Genomic DNA, 15,347 nt, shown 5'->3' with positions numbered 1-15,347 from the left:
CTAGTCCACGGGACGGAGAATAAAAGTGTCCTTAATTACTCAAAAATATGAGGTTGACTACAACAATTTCTCAAAAATACTTGTCAAAACTACTCCTACTACTCCAGGGACTTGAACTGCAATTAGTGGGATATACGAAATTTACTATTATTATTATTAGCTAACCGCTCATAAATACTGAAAGATCGGGGGAGCGAAATATAAATTACGGATATTTTAACTACCTACTCAGAACCACAAATGATCGGAATGCAAGATCAGCTGATTTTTTTATTTATATTTACTTGACTACACCACATCCTTTATTCACGACAGTGCCAACAATGCAATATTTGAATATGAAGAGCGACAATAATTAATAACAATACAACGACTGCTAACTATTTCGCCAGTGAAATACTGTATATTCTGTTGATATCCTTTCTTTAAACAAAATTTACAACAGTATCGCGTTATTTAAAGTAGTTATTACCTTCGTGATAGGTGGGACAGTTGAACTCCTATTTGAAATACCCTGTCAATTACCTGCACTAATATAACCACTGCCGAAGTTAAGACTCTCTATAATATCCCGTCTTAGTAAGTATTTTATCGACAAACCTACTGATGTTTTAATAATAATATTTAAAAAAGATATTTCTTCCTTCACACAGTCCTAAATTACAGCTTCTAATCTAACAAGCGCCTACGGAACTACCCAGTGTAAAAATTTTAAATAAATATCACTAATCTCAATTACTACAAACAAACAAACAAACAAACAAACAAACAAACAAACAAACAAACAAACAAACAAACAAACAAACAAACAAACAAACAAACAAACACTAAACATCAATATTTGTGCAGCTAAATGTATCACAAAAACACAAAATTTGCTAAAGTTCTAAACTATTAACTACTTTATCACTAAGATAATACAGAGCTCTTGTAAAAGCCAACCACTCGTTCGCGCGTCCAACAATGACTACAGAAGTGTACAAATTGCAAATTCATTCAAGACTTGGTTGACAATGTGGTACAAGAAATAAAATACTTATATCTTCCACTATTAATAGTAGAAAATTCATCATTGGTATTCTTCCAGTCATATTTCCTTTTCCATCCCGATAGGCTCATTTAACGACGAATTTATGTCATGTAATTTCTAGCAGCCAGTAGATAAGATCAGCGCTATTGGTTTTGGAGGTGGAAATGAAACGAAATCGTCTGCGCAGGTGGTAATCCATGACCGGGTTACACCAATATACAATACGAGTACATTGTGATCAGTTTTACAAATAGAAAATCAAGAAACTCATTATGAAGACTGATTTGAACATAAGAGAGAATATTGCCAGTTTGACAAAAGGACATTTTCACATAGCAACATTGCTTTCTATACATTTTATAGTCTGTACCGATACCTTGACCTTGGTTGCAACAGAATATCCTGGTAAACAATGAACCATCGAAGTATCCTTACACCCAACAGAAGGTTTCCTAATTCCATTTGTTAATGACAACAGTAATGGAAATGAATTATATTATGGTTCGAATGCTCCAGACAATTACATTATTACCAAACAGTAAAATTAAACAATGGAGAAGGCGACTGCGTTTCGTATCCACGACGAATTTTGACATGACGTACGGGCAAAGAAAGATTATGAAGTGCAGAATTAAATATTCCTTAGTTTTATCAAATTGATTATCTTTAGAACTGGAATATAATGAGGGTTAATCAAGGGAGGTTGGAGGGTGAGAGATCTCCAGGCTTTAGACGTTGAGTGAGAAGAGCGTGGATGGATCATTAATCCGGGTGAATGAACTTACGTCAGGCTCAGAGAAGTGTTCAAAATAATGTGTTGTGGTACAAATCTACGTGAGACATTCCTTTTTATCTAATGACTACAGAAGTGTAGGGCCTTCAAATTGCAAATTCTTTCAAGCCTTGGTTGATAATGTGGTACAAGAAATACAATACTTATATCATCCACTATTAATAGTAGGAAACACATCATTAAAATAAATATCTTGATGTATATAAAATGACAAACTCACTGCGTGCAATTACAGTTGGAACAATAACTTTTTTAGAAATGTTATATGCGATGGAGTAGTTTGCATACACATTAAGCGTAGCGTGTACTGAGAATCATTATACTGAAAATGAATTAATAAAATAGGAAAAACAATGAAAAGCAGTGAATTTATTGCGGTAAATGCTGAGAATGCTTTCTAACGATCTGCAGAAAAGACATTTTTAAAGATGTACACTTAACGAGAGAAGAAATTGAACTGAATCTTAACTGGTAAGCAAGCGAGTTGTCCGTGCGGTTAGGTTCGTTAAGCTGTGAACTTTCATTCGGGAGATTGTAGGCTCGAATCCCACCGCAGGTAGCCCTGACGATACACTGAAGAAAATGGAAATTGCAACACCCAGAAAAAGTAGTGCTACATTGCTGCAATTTAACATGCAGTACGAGCGTTCGGTTGTGCTTCTCTGGTTACACTTTCAGGTCCCTCGGACCGCAAGTTTGGACAGCAATCAATACAGGATGTACCCACCACGAGCTGCAATACATTGATGAATTTGTCGAGGCATGGAGTCAATAAGGCCCTGGATCGCTTCCTGAGGAATTGCGGCCCATGCTTGCTGCACTGCAAGGGTCAGTTGTTCCAGAGTTGTGGGTGGCTGAGGATGGTTGGCCAGTTGTCGACTCATCATGTCCCACACATGCTCAAAAGGACTGAGGTCCGGGGATCTGGCGGGCTATTCTAAGGTTGTGATGTCGTGGAGAGCTTCTCTGGAGATGTGTGCAGTGTGAACCCGGGCATTGTCCTGCTGAAACATGATGTTCGCCACAATAGGGACAACCACTGGATTGAGTACCCTATCAACGTAATATCGAGCAGTCATAGTGCCCTCAGCCAGCACTAATTGTGATTTCACATTAAAGCCAATAGCTCCCCAGACCATAATGCTTGGTGTTGGCCCTGTGTGCCTCTCGACGATAAGATCTGGGCGGCCCCTCTCAACGGTACGTCGGCGCACACGATTCCGGCGATCACTCTGGGCAAGCGATTCATCACTAAAGACGACCCTATGCCATTCGTCGACCCACGTCGATCTTTCTCGACACCAGGCCAGCCTTACACGTCGCTGTTGTGGGGTCAATGGAACACCTTCTGCAGGGACACGGGTTCGTAAGCCAGCTGCACGCAGGCGATTACCAACTGTTTGTTGTGTAACGTGGGGTGCCACAGCTGCTCGAATTTGAGCTGCTGTTGAATGGGATTCCATCCGGGCCATGCAAATGACGCGGCGATCCTCTCTCACAGTTGTCTGTCGCGCTGGGCCTGTGCCAGGTCTACGAGTGTGGGTACCTTCATTTGACCACTGCTGGCATACACGTTGTACCGTAGATGCCTGTCGGCCAACACGTGCAGCGACAGTCCTTAGCGATAATCCAGCCTCACACAGCCCAATTATCCGAGCCCTCTCAAACGGCGACAGTTAGTCATAGCGTGCTCTTCTCTGTCGTCGAGGCATGTTTGACGGGTAACACTTCACTGCACAGACTGCAAGTCAACTACGCTACACCAGAGTCCGTATACCGTACTGGAGTTGATTCCTCCTCGACCAGTCACGTGGGGAGACCTGTAGCGACAATCCAATGGATCTGAAACGTTGATCGTTTACATATCTGCATGGCATCCTTCCATGTCTTGAAAATCAACACAAACGACTAATGCCTTCAAGGTGTTGCAATTTTCATTTTCTTAAGTGTAGTTTTCCGTGGTTTCCCGTTTTTAAACTAGGCTGGGGCTGTACCTTATATACCTTACATAAGGCCAAGGCCTTAATCCTCGCCCTTCCCCATCCTTCTGTTGCCGAAAACCTTCGAGGTGTTAGGGTGACGCTAAACAAGTAGCCAAAACATCTTAACTGGTAAGAATGAAGCTTTGAGTGAAGTTGACACATGACGCCAGCTTTCATTCCTCGCCTCACTTGAGCCTCAATGTCTTTCCGTTCAGAATTTTGAGCCCAGCATTCAACAGTACTCCTACAACAAAATTTCATTGACTGACAGAAGAAAAAAGAAATAATATCATGAACTTAGAACTGTACGAACGCTGTAGTAAAAAATTAAACTTATTTTTGAAGATGAAAATTACATTGTTGTTAAAATGCATTTATTAGTATAAATATAGTATTAAATTGCGTGTGGGCTGGCGAGCTAATGGGTATATCTATTGGGTAGGCAAGAGTACAACCACGTCGTCACTGAAGGGGTGCATGCACGGGAAGGTTAAGCCTACTTTCAGGCACATCGGGTTTAGAGATCCGGTTGCAACCGGATGAACGTGAGGGCTTTCGTCCACAGGTGGAACGCAACTGCGATCAAACTCAAGAAAATGTCACATGAGCGTTGGATGGGAATCGTCTCATAGTCGGATCCCTGTTAGGCTAACTGCACAGTTCTCGTCAACCTGCGTGACTGCAACGCACTCGTCGATCAACTCACGAGCGACCAACTCACAAACGACTGGCCTGTGAGTTATGTTATTAGAGGTCCTATTGTTAAATATAACATAACGAAAGGTATAGGTAACGTACCTCCCGATCATAGTTTATTTATAAATTTAAGACGATTTATCACCTCTGTATTCAGAAGAAACACACCACAATTTTGCAATTTACTAAAGTCGCTTATATCAGAAACAAAGCAGATCTATTACGTAGTACCTCGCTAATTTTTAGATGAGGTGATTAGAGTAATAACGGCAAATCGCAACTGCCATTGAATTTGTGGATGAGAATAGGACTGTCGTGTACCGATCTCCCCAAGGCTCGAACCAGCGGACTGTCAGATAAACGGCAGCCGGATTCGATCTCAGGATATCAAGGGAAATAAGCTAGTGTAAGAATATTACCTAGTAATATGGGATATATTGTAATGCCATACATTGATATTTTAATAATTGGAAAGAAGAAGAAACATTTCATTAAGTTAGAATTAGTGGAGAATCTTAGTCAGGCAGGGAGCTTGCAACATGCGCCTGCAATAACATGTTTACAAGAGAGGATACTTGTTATTGACAAAGCGATCAAAGCTAGTGCAGTTGTCCTCTAGCATAGACAGAGAGACAAATGTGCAAGGAAAAGGATAGAGATATTAGTACCCAGAGAGCAGCACGTACTGGGAGAGATAGCTCATAATAGTAACTAGAGGGCGCCACCTAGCAGGACGAATAGCTAGGTAACGCCCATGGTCCAACCCCTATGGTAGTAGGAAGGGACTGACCTTAGCTTGAGGCAGAGCAGATATAAACCCGAAACCAAGACGGCGAAGGGTTCTCTCTCTCTCGATCAGTCATGCGTATTCACTTGACAGTTAAGTTGTACGTAAGTGCCGCAAGGCAGAATTCGGGCTTAGCGTGTAGCGGTAGGCTCGTGAAGCAAGCTCCTGTCAGGCGACATAGTCTGATCTTGTAAATATATCTTGTAAATAGTATGTATAGTTGTCCTGAGTAATAAAGGACACTTGCTATGCTTCATCTATCATTTCGGGTGTTCCGGGACCGAGTTCGCACCTACTATTTACTTCCCTACAGGACCGCTCGGCAGAACAGGAAATACGCCAACATCATCGGCCGGTGACCAACCCACTAGAACGTCTCGCAGGACAGGTGGGTCACGTCAGGACTGCACACTCCTATCTACCTTTCATGTGCTGAAGTACCAAGTGAATTGGGATAAGTCAAAACTCACGCATCCAGCACTGAACATTTTTCCGTAGCCGTAACCGGGCTAACGCACAAGCTGAACGTGATAGATTTTTCACGAAGGAAAGGATAAATCCAAGATTCCCGCCTTATTTGAAGCCTTCTCGAGTACCAGTATGCAATCACAACATTCTTATTACGTACCGCATGTTTTGACATTGTCGAGCAGACTGATGAAGTGTTGATTGATATGACCGTCACAGGAGCGTTGCGTCGGTGGACGAAGAACATACAAGGCAACTCTCATACAACTGTACGGAACAGTTGGGTTTAAGTTAGGTTGCATTGCGTTGAACCGGTGGACGAAGGGCTTATGGTACACGCAAAGGCATCAGCACTTACATACACAATAGTCAGGTTGTTTCCCCATCCGGTCGGCGGGTAACCGCCGACCCAGCCCTCACTTCGTGCAGTCACTGGTAGGAAGCTATCCAACTACCGGCGCTGGTTTTATGTACTTTGTGTCTGTTCCTGCCGCGCGCACGCTTTCACACACCCTAGAACTGTTCTGGTAGCAGGTGGATTTTCTAAGTTGTTCTGTACATTGTTGTCGTGAATGCGAATTCTTTTTAAATTTGATTCACGTTTGTATTCATATACATTCATGCTCAGAAATTAAGGATAATGCTGATACATCGTGAAACAACGCTATGGTGGGCGGTTTGCGGTTTTAAATCACCTCTGGGTATGACCTGTGGTGCATTTGACCTGCGGTCGTCGCACGGTGGCGCTGGCAGCGCTCCAAATACGCAGAAGTGTGTTGGTGCATGTCAGAGTACGGTGCAGCGAGTAAGAGTGCAGATGTTTTCAGACGTGCTAATGGTGACTGTATGGTGAAAATGGCTCAACGAACACATATTGATGACGTTGTGAGGGGTAGAATAATAGGGCGACTGGAGGCTGGTCAAACACAACAGGTCGTAGCACGGGCCCTCCGTGTTCCACAAAGTGTGATCTCACGATTATGGCAACGATTCCAGCAGACAGGAAATGTGTCCAGGCGCTACATTACTGGACGCCCGCAGTGTACAACACCACAAGAAGACCGATATCTCATCATCAGTGCCCGCAGACGGCCACGGAGTACTGGAGGTAGCCTTGCTCGGGACCCTGCCACAGCCACTGGAACACTTGTTTCCAGACACATAGTCTACAGACGACTGAAGATACATGGTTTATTCGCCCGGAGACCTTCAAGGTGCATTCCACTGACCCCTGTACACAGGGGAGCCAGTGAAGCCTGGTGTCAAGAACACAGTACATGGTCATTGGAACAATGGTCCCAGGTTATGTTCGCGGACGAGTCCAGGTATAGTCTGAACAGTGATTCTCACCGGGTTCTCATCTGGCGTGAACCAGGAACCAGATACCAACCTGTATGGAGGTAGTGGTTTGATGGTGTGGGGTGAGATTATGATTGGTGAACGTACACCCCTGCATGTCTTTGACAGAGGAACTGTAACAGGTCAGGTGTATCGGGACGCCATTTTGCACCAGTATATATGCCTTTTCAGGGGTGCAATGGGTCCCACCTACCTCCTGATGGTTGATAACACACGGGCCCACCGAGCTGCCATCGTGGAGGAGTACCGTGAGACCGAAGATATCCGGCGAATGGAGTGGCCTGCCTGTTCTACAGACCTAAACCCCATCGAGCACGTCTGGGATGCTCTCGGTCGACGTATCGCTGCACGTCTACAAACCCCTAGGACACTTCAGGAGCTCCGACAGGCACTGGTGCAAGAATGGGAGGCTATATCCCAGCAGCTGCTCGACCACCTGATCCAGAGTATGCCAACCAGTTGTGCGGCCTGTGTACATGTGCATGGTAATCATATCTCATATTGATGTCGGGGTACATGCGTAGGCAACAGTGGCGTTTTGTAGCACATGTGTTTTGGGACGGTTTCCTCAACTTATCACCAATACCGTGGACTTACAGATATGTTTCATTTGTGTTCACTATGTGCCTATGCTATTAGCACCAGTTGTGTGTAGTGCTACGTTGTGTGGCACCACAATATGTAATTATCTTTAATTTATGAGCATGAGTGTATATAATACATATGATTGAACAGACACCGATTTTTCAGGTGAAGTATAGGCTGTTTAATGGAACAAAACATTTCAGATTTTCAACCACTAAAACAATACAAGAGAAGCGTGGATGGATGTCTGTTCTGATTCAAGGGAGAGTGTAATGGAGTTATTAGACTAACAGTTCGAACCACTCCGTTCGGGCATAATTATTCGCACGTGTGTCCTATCAACTGCTCATGAACAATGTGGAAAGTTATTTTGGTATCTGTAAAATAAACTGCAGATGGGAGAGTTATTTTATGTCTTCGTTGACGGAGACGACAAGGTCATGATCTATTTGCATTTTAACAACAGAGCAGTAACGATGTGATTTATTCCCAAAACCCAAGCTGATGGGGATTAAGATAGAGGTCTACTGATTTGCTTTTCTATTTCAACTGGCCGATTCATAACCAGTGTGCTTGGAAGCAGCTGAATTTGAAGAATTTTCGGACTCATCTGGAGCCTTATGATCTCTATCCGTACATCATGAATTTTGTGGCCATCTTTCTGGGAGCACCCAATGGCAAACATTACTATTGCATACTTTGACGGCCACCTTATGGTATTCAAATTTAACTTGAATTAAATTTACTATCCTAGAAGTACAGGTTTCACGGTTATTATTCGTGTTTCCGATTATATAATTCATGAGAAATTTATAATTTACTCTAAAATTAAGTTCGGACACAGGTCATATTTTACCAAACAGTATGCGTTGAGTGTATAAAGTGCAGTAAAGGATAACTGAGCGTAATTTCAATATAAGCTGGAAATTTATAACAAAAGGGATCATTCAATTGGTTATCGTTTCTAAATAAATATGTCACATACCTTCCCTTGATATTGTGAAGTTGAGGTGAAGCTATTGGCATCTGTAAGTGTTAAGTAACTTGATGCATCCTAGGTCGTCAGATACTTACTCTTATTCTAGGAACATGATGATGGGAAATGTTATTGTGGGATTATGAAAGCGTACAAAGCCACTGAGTTATTAGACTGATGTCAGTGATCCTTGTTTTCAGTACTACCATCCTAAGCCTAAAGGCCTTATCAATTGGATTCCAAATGTGCAGCAAATGATCAGATTCTTAAATTACAAAACGAAGCATATTTCAAGTCAATGTTTATGTTTCGATGGATTGACATTAATTGTAGTTCCTTAACTTCAACAGTTACCACTACATTATTAAGGAAAACACGATACTGCAAATTACCTGAGAATTTCAATACACTTTAGAGATTTTACATAGTTTATTAGTGTTTCTCATCATTTTCTAATTGAAATACGTCTACATTACTTATGAAATGGGTATTGTGATCCTTGGCGTTACTATGATAAAGAAAAGGAAATTTAAAAATTGACAAACGCCGTTTAGGCTCAGGATGGCAAAATGTGAGCATTCCAGCGCTTTTTCTGAAGGATAAATAAAACGACTGTGGATGACTAAACTCAAGGTTGTCAATGTCAGGGATAAGATTTATAGTGGGCCGATGACCTTCGATGTTAGGCCCTTTAAACAACAAGCAAGCAAGCAAGCTTTAGAGCATCTGATCTCCGAGAAGTTCTGCCTTCCACTTCAGTCATGAAAAGAACGTTTAGTTAAGATGATTGAATAACTATAACTGCGTCATTTTAACCACAACTGAATCACATGAACTACAACTGCGCCGTACTAAATCAATATAACAGGGACATATTAACCATAAATGTGCCAAATTTTCATCAGTTTTGACCGGCCATCCCCAACCGGGTTTCGGCGACTCCACGTTAAGAGTTCCGCGAAAGTGAATACAATATAATATGCAGTATTTGAAGCGTAGTGTTAAAATGCTTCCTCCCTTGTGTCGGTTCTAGATTCATACATACATACTGTATCAGGAACGAACGTACTTAATTTTCCTGAAGAACATGGATTTATGCAAGGCGTGCACGGTCCTTGGAATGCGTACATAGAAAGAGGTTTTCGAAAAGAAGATAGGTTGCATATCTCATTTAATACAGCTGGAGATGGAAAAGGGGAGTGCATGCCCTTTGTGTTGTGGCTGGCCATGTCCTTCAATGCTGGTACTCCTTCCCCCACACCATAGGTTAGGCCTCTGTACATTGGGACCACATGCATTCCCACGATGCCTAGAAGGTCTGGAAGTTCTGGCAGGTCGCAGACGCTCTGGGAATCTATGTTCCAGAGTTAAATATTTCGGCACGGTTGTGTACACTCGACTGATCATTGGCGCAGTTTGAAATTACATTCAATGGTTTGAATGGTTCCCATGAAGGAAGTTAAGGAATGTAGTTATACCGTGTAGAATGTCAATAAAATCTACCGCGAACATTTATTTACTATAACTGGACTTATGAAAATAAATATATTATTCTGCGGTTCGAATCTTAATGGGATCAAACGCGCACTCCAATGCAAAATTCATTTGGCACAGTTTTGAAAGATTTTCAAAGTAAACATTACACTTGGCACGGTTTTGAAAATAAATCATTCCCTTGGCACAGTTTTAGAAATTTCACTGAGCACGGTTTTAAGTAAATTCAAAGTAATGGTTCACTTGTGCGTTGCACAGTACATGAAGTAAGATGACACAAATGCGGAAGAAGTTTCGTTACGTACTACTACTGTCAGAATTATTTACAAGTCGGTAAGACTACAACATGTTAAGTACAGGCGTATGAATTTAGTTTCGTTCACACGCTATTGTAACATGACACTTGATATTTACAGAATGTGAATTTAGTTCCGTTCACACGTGACAATCTGGGGTATTTAATACGGAAGGCAAATAACGCTTTTTTCACTGAGACCACTTTGGTTTATCTAATACTACAGATAGTATTGTCATGACCTTCAACCAATTGTATGGGAAAGTAATTTCTCTTTACTGAAGCTACCTGGTTCAGTCTATTACAAACTAATGTAGATTAAATGCTTATCAGATTTCGAGCTGCAGTTACGAACCCCTAGTCTCTTGTAATGTCTTAAGGACAGAGTCAACATTTCAACTCGAAGAAAAAAGAATTTAATTTTAACTTGGAAATAGCAGTCCTAAGATTAGCACTCGACATTAAACTAATTTGAATTCACAGTTCCAAAATCTAAGTTCAGTTGCACAATTCCAATATGAACTGATAGAAAATACTCAGTCACCTTTATGATGGATTTCTGTCAAAGTTCAAAGTAACACACTGGTCGTCGAGCGTCCTACAGTCAGCCTGCATGGCTAGGCTGTGCAATCACACACTGTCTGTCGTGTTGCCTGATCCTCAGTTTATACGAAATCGGCTGGTCGCGTCACGAGATTTCCCTATAACTTCAACTTGCAATAACTTCGTCAACTTTCCATGGATTCTTGAGACTCGGTAATTATGAATTAGCTACACGTGATGTAGTCCAAATCGTGATGGTAATTTTATTTATTGAGTTATCAGTCATGGAATTATGGAGCATTCTATATGACATAGCCTGTCGCTGACCAACCAGCACCGAGCTCGCTCCTCTTCGCCACCCGCGGTCGGCTAATCTTGCGCACAGTGGGTATTTTAAACTTTAATTACTTCGAGACGGAGCGCTGTATCAGCGTTCCTGGTTCAAGGCATGCATACATACATACATACTGTCGTCTTCAAATTTGGCATATATTGAATATTTGTAGTATCTACGGGTGTAAGAATAACATTTCATTAGCAAGGGAGGAAATTTTTCCCAACTCCGTGTTACAGAAAGATGAGGTCGCTCGAAACCGGATTTTTCAAGCGAGGGGTGAGCTGTGGATTTTTTGTGTCAGGCTACCAGCTGCTACCACGTGACCTACTGGGAGAAACCAAGGCCGTCCGGTCGATACGAACAAGGTCGCTCTACACCTGACAGTATTTTAATAAAATGTAACAGCCTATCAGGTGCAAGATATTGACCAATCACTGACGATTACGGCGACACACCCTCATCTTAAGATAATTATATATCGGTGTTTCCAGAAGGAACTGCCCCTTTTTTGATTTAAGTCTCTCTTGGATTTGAGTCTCCTTGGATGACTGTCTTTGGAATTCTACGCTGACATTCACGTCGCAGACACTCTTGGGTTCGATCACTCGGTAGAACAGACTTATTACACATTCTAGATCTACGAGTTTAGCAGATTTACGGAAGAAGTTACGTATTATTCAGAAATATCATTCATCGTGTGTGTGTACTGGGCACATCTTAAAACTTATTTGTCAGTTTCAGCTCCTACTACTTGGGAAGAGAGAAGAGGAATTCTACGTGCGGATCGAGACAATTCAAGATGCCACTACATTAGGAAGAGGAAGCCTACTACTATTCCATGTTCATCATCGCAGCTACAATGGTGTTTTAAAATGTAAGGCAATTTCCGACATGGAGGAGATGACGACCGGCCGTGGGTGACCTACCTCATGTCCAGGGTCATCGGCAGAAATCCAGTTTCATCAATCATTTAAGTACAATGTTATAATATCTATCTATTCATCTTTGTAAACACAATGTAGACATAACACTTCCTTATTCATTTGGCGTAATTTTCTTCTAGTCTTGCAGTAGTTTGACATTTCATTTCTTCTTTCCATGGTGTAAGGTAGTTAGTTATTGAGTGTGAATGATTATTGGTTCCTATTAGATAGTTAGTGATGTGCGAGTGTCTTCGATATTTATTCTGGCTCTCCCATTCAATAGTATAGGAGTAATTTAAAAATAATTGACCTCTCCGATAACAATAATTTAATTTTGAAATAATTTATAATTATTGTTTGAAGTCATGTGGGACAGATTGTCGGTACGTTTATTACGTCGAATTTTCTCTAGACGTTATTAGGGTCTTGATGTGGATTTCAAGCGTGTTAGTGTCATCTGGTAACTTTATCGAACCTTAGCTTACGCTGATTTGTGATCTTGCACATTTAATAATAATAATAATAATAATAATAATAATAATAATAATAATAATAATAATAATAATAATAATAATAATAATAATACAACTTCATCTCGGGTTAAATAAGGAAATAAGGGTCATGAGTGTAAATATTGTTTATTCTTGTGTGAGATATTAATATGTGCTCTAATAGGGTAAATGTGAGCCTGGAAGACGGCCGAATCTTGACGGATTATTTATTGTATTTATGGACTTGGGAATGGATCAGTTATTATGTGTTTGACTTGTGAATCCATTTATTGAGTCTCATGTGAAGAGAATATGTTGTTGAACATAATTTCTTCGAGTGGAGCACGTGTTAGTTGATAGCCATGGTATTTCAATAATAATAATGTCGTGACTCATGAACCATAAACGTGTACGTTTATATTTTACCTGCGTTATGTGCGTTTCTGTAACGATAATTTTCCGATGATGTCTATCACTGATATTCTCACGAACATCGTTGTTGAACCTAGTTTCTTTATTTAAGTGATAATCGTGATATCATCACATTCCTAGTTGCTGTAATGGTATTTATTTACCCGATACCGTCATCAGAAATTTTCTATGACTTAGATTAAATTTAAAATATAATCATCAAGACTAGAAATCGTCATAAATATTATAAACTGTTACCGTGTACCCTAGTGTGAATGTTGTATGTGTAATTAGTCATTATTTCTATGGATTGTGATATTTCTTATGATTACAATTTGACTCGATCACTTGTTCGTTGCGTGTGTTTTGATTAAAATATGGTTATTTGTGTTGCTCCCAATTTTTGAGAAGTGAATCTTTAGTGGATTTTATTCCGAAATTAGACAGAAAATGGTTTAATGTGTTAGAAAAAAATGAATAAGCAAGGGTCATGTCCGTGGACAGGAGTCACGAACAATTTATTGTAAAACTTACAAAGCTAAAAATTCTCAATGAGTGTAATAATGAAGAAGGACATTGCGTTAATTTACGTAATTATTATGGGAAATTTTGAGATCATAATTATGGAGAATTTTTCTTTTATAAATTTAAATCTGAGGAAGACATGTTGAATGGAATTTCGACAGGAAAATTTTATTTTAAATTTTTCTCATTTCAATCTAGTGGAAGTAACGTTAATTTAAAACATTAAGCAGGAAGGGATAATTTAATCGCTGACAATAAATGAATCAGAAAATTATTTATTAAAATTTTAATTTGTAAATAATCTTGTTAACATTAGAGAAAGGTCTTCTCATAAATTTGCGTTTATTATTTTATTATATAAGAGATAGGCTAATACTCGTCTGTGTATTTCCAGAAATTATGTCACTAGAATTATGGGAAGAATATTTACGTTGTACCGGAAATAACGGCAGGGGAGATAAATTAAATTCCAAGATTTTGTTCAATTTAAATTTGTTGTTAAGAGTGCTTGGTTATAATAAATGTTAAAACCTAATATTATTTAGTGTTGATTTTATTGTCGATAGTCCTTATTTCTATTCCTGCCCTTAAAATTTTTGCAAAGCCAGAAAGCGAACGGTCTACAAATGAGACTCTCGTTCTCCGGCTGAGTAGCCAGGTAATATGGGTGCAATACATACATACATACATACATACATACATACATACATACATACATACATACATACTGAAACCGTTTAATACCACCTCATAGGCATGTCATGTGGTCCAGCTAACGGTACATGCCGTTTTCCGCGACATTCTGCGACATACACTATAGTGTCAGAATAAACTTTTTTTCACTCAGACCGGGATATGAATGGCACCGTGTCGGCTCTGAGAGCAGAAGTCTCGTTATGCGCAATGAGGAAAAGAGAGCCATGTACAACTCGCCCTTGGAATTACGCTCTCACTCCGCAGAGAGGAGAGGAAAGACGGCGCGTCAATCGCAGGAAAGTATGTAGGACAGAAGGCGGGGTTTATCACGGTGTGTTAATACGAGAAATAGAAATTCTTTGCGATTTCCCCGCAAATTCACTTGTGCAAATCCACCGTATTCAGTTGTTAACAATAATAATAACAAATTTTGGGGTTGAAGATATGGAAATTTATGAGAAAGGACTCATTTGAACCGACGTATTTTATGCAAATTTATGATGTAAGAAAAGGTAATACTTTATGAATGGAGCGGTAATGACGCACGTTATTCAGGAGTGCGTAAATTGCTACCAGATGGTTGGGTCCGACCATTCGAAGGAAACGGGTGGATCCCCAGGACATAATAAAGGAAATTTGAATTTATGAAAGGAAGCTTACGAGTTTACAAGAGATTCAGCGATCGGATCTACATTAAATTTGATCAATGTAAATGACATCACCAGATCAATTAAGCACTGAAAGAACCATTTTTATGCTGATGATCTGAAAATTTATTACCACACTAGAACTAATAATATACAACAAGCAATATGTAATGTAAATGCTGACCTTGAGAAAATTAATGGCTATGCAATTAGAAAATCTTAAATTAAACCCCCATAAAACGCAAGCCATTGTCATCGGCACATCAAGGAATATTCACATTTTAAAACAAAACTGCATCCCTCCCACAA

Source organism: Anabrus simplex, chromosome 2 (assembly GCF_040414725.1).
Source record: "Anabrus simplex isolate iqAnaSimp1 chromosome 2, ASM4041472v1, whole genome shotgun sequence".
NCBI lineage: Eukaryota > Metazoa > Arthropoda > Insecta > Orthoptera > Tettigoniidae > Anabrus > Anabrus simplex.
Note: the sequence above shows the minus strand (reverse complement) of the source record.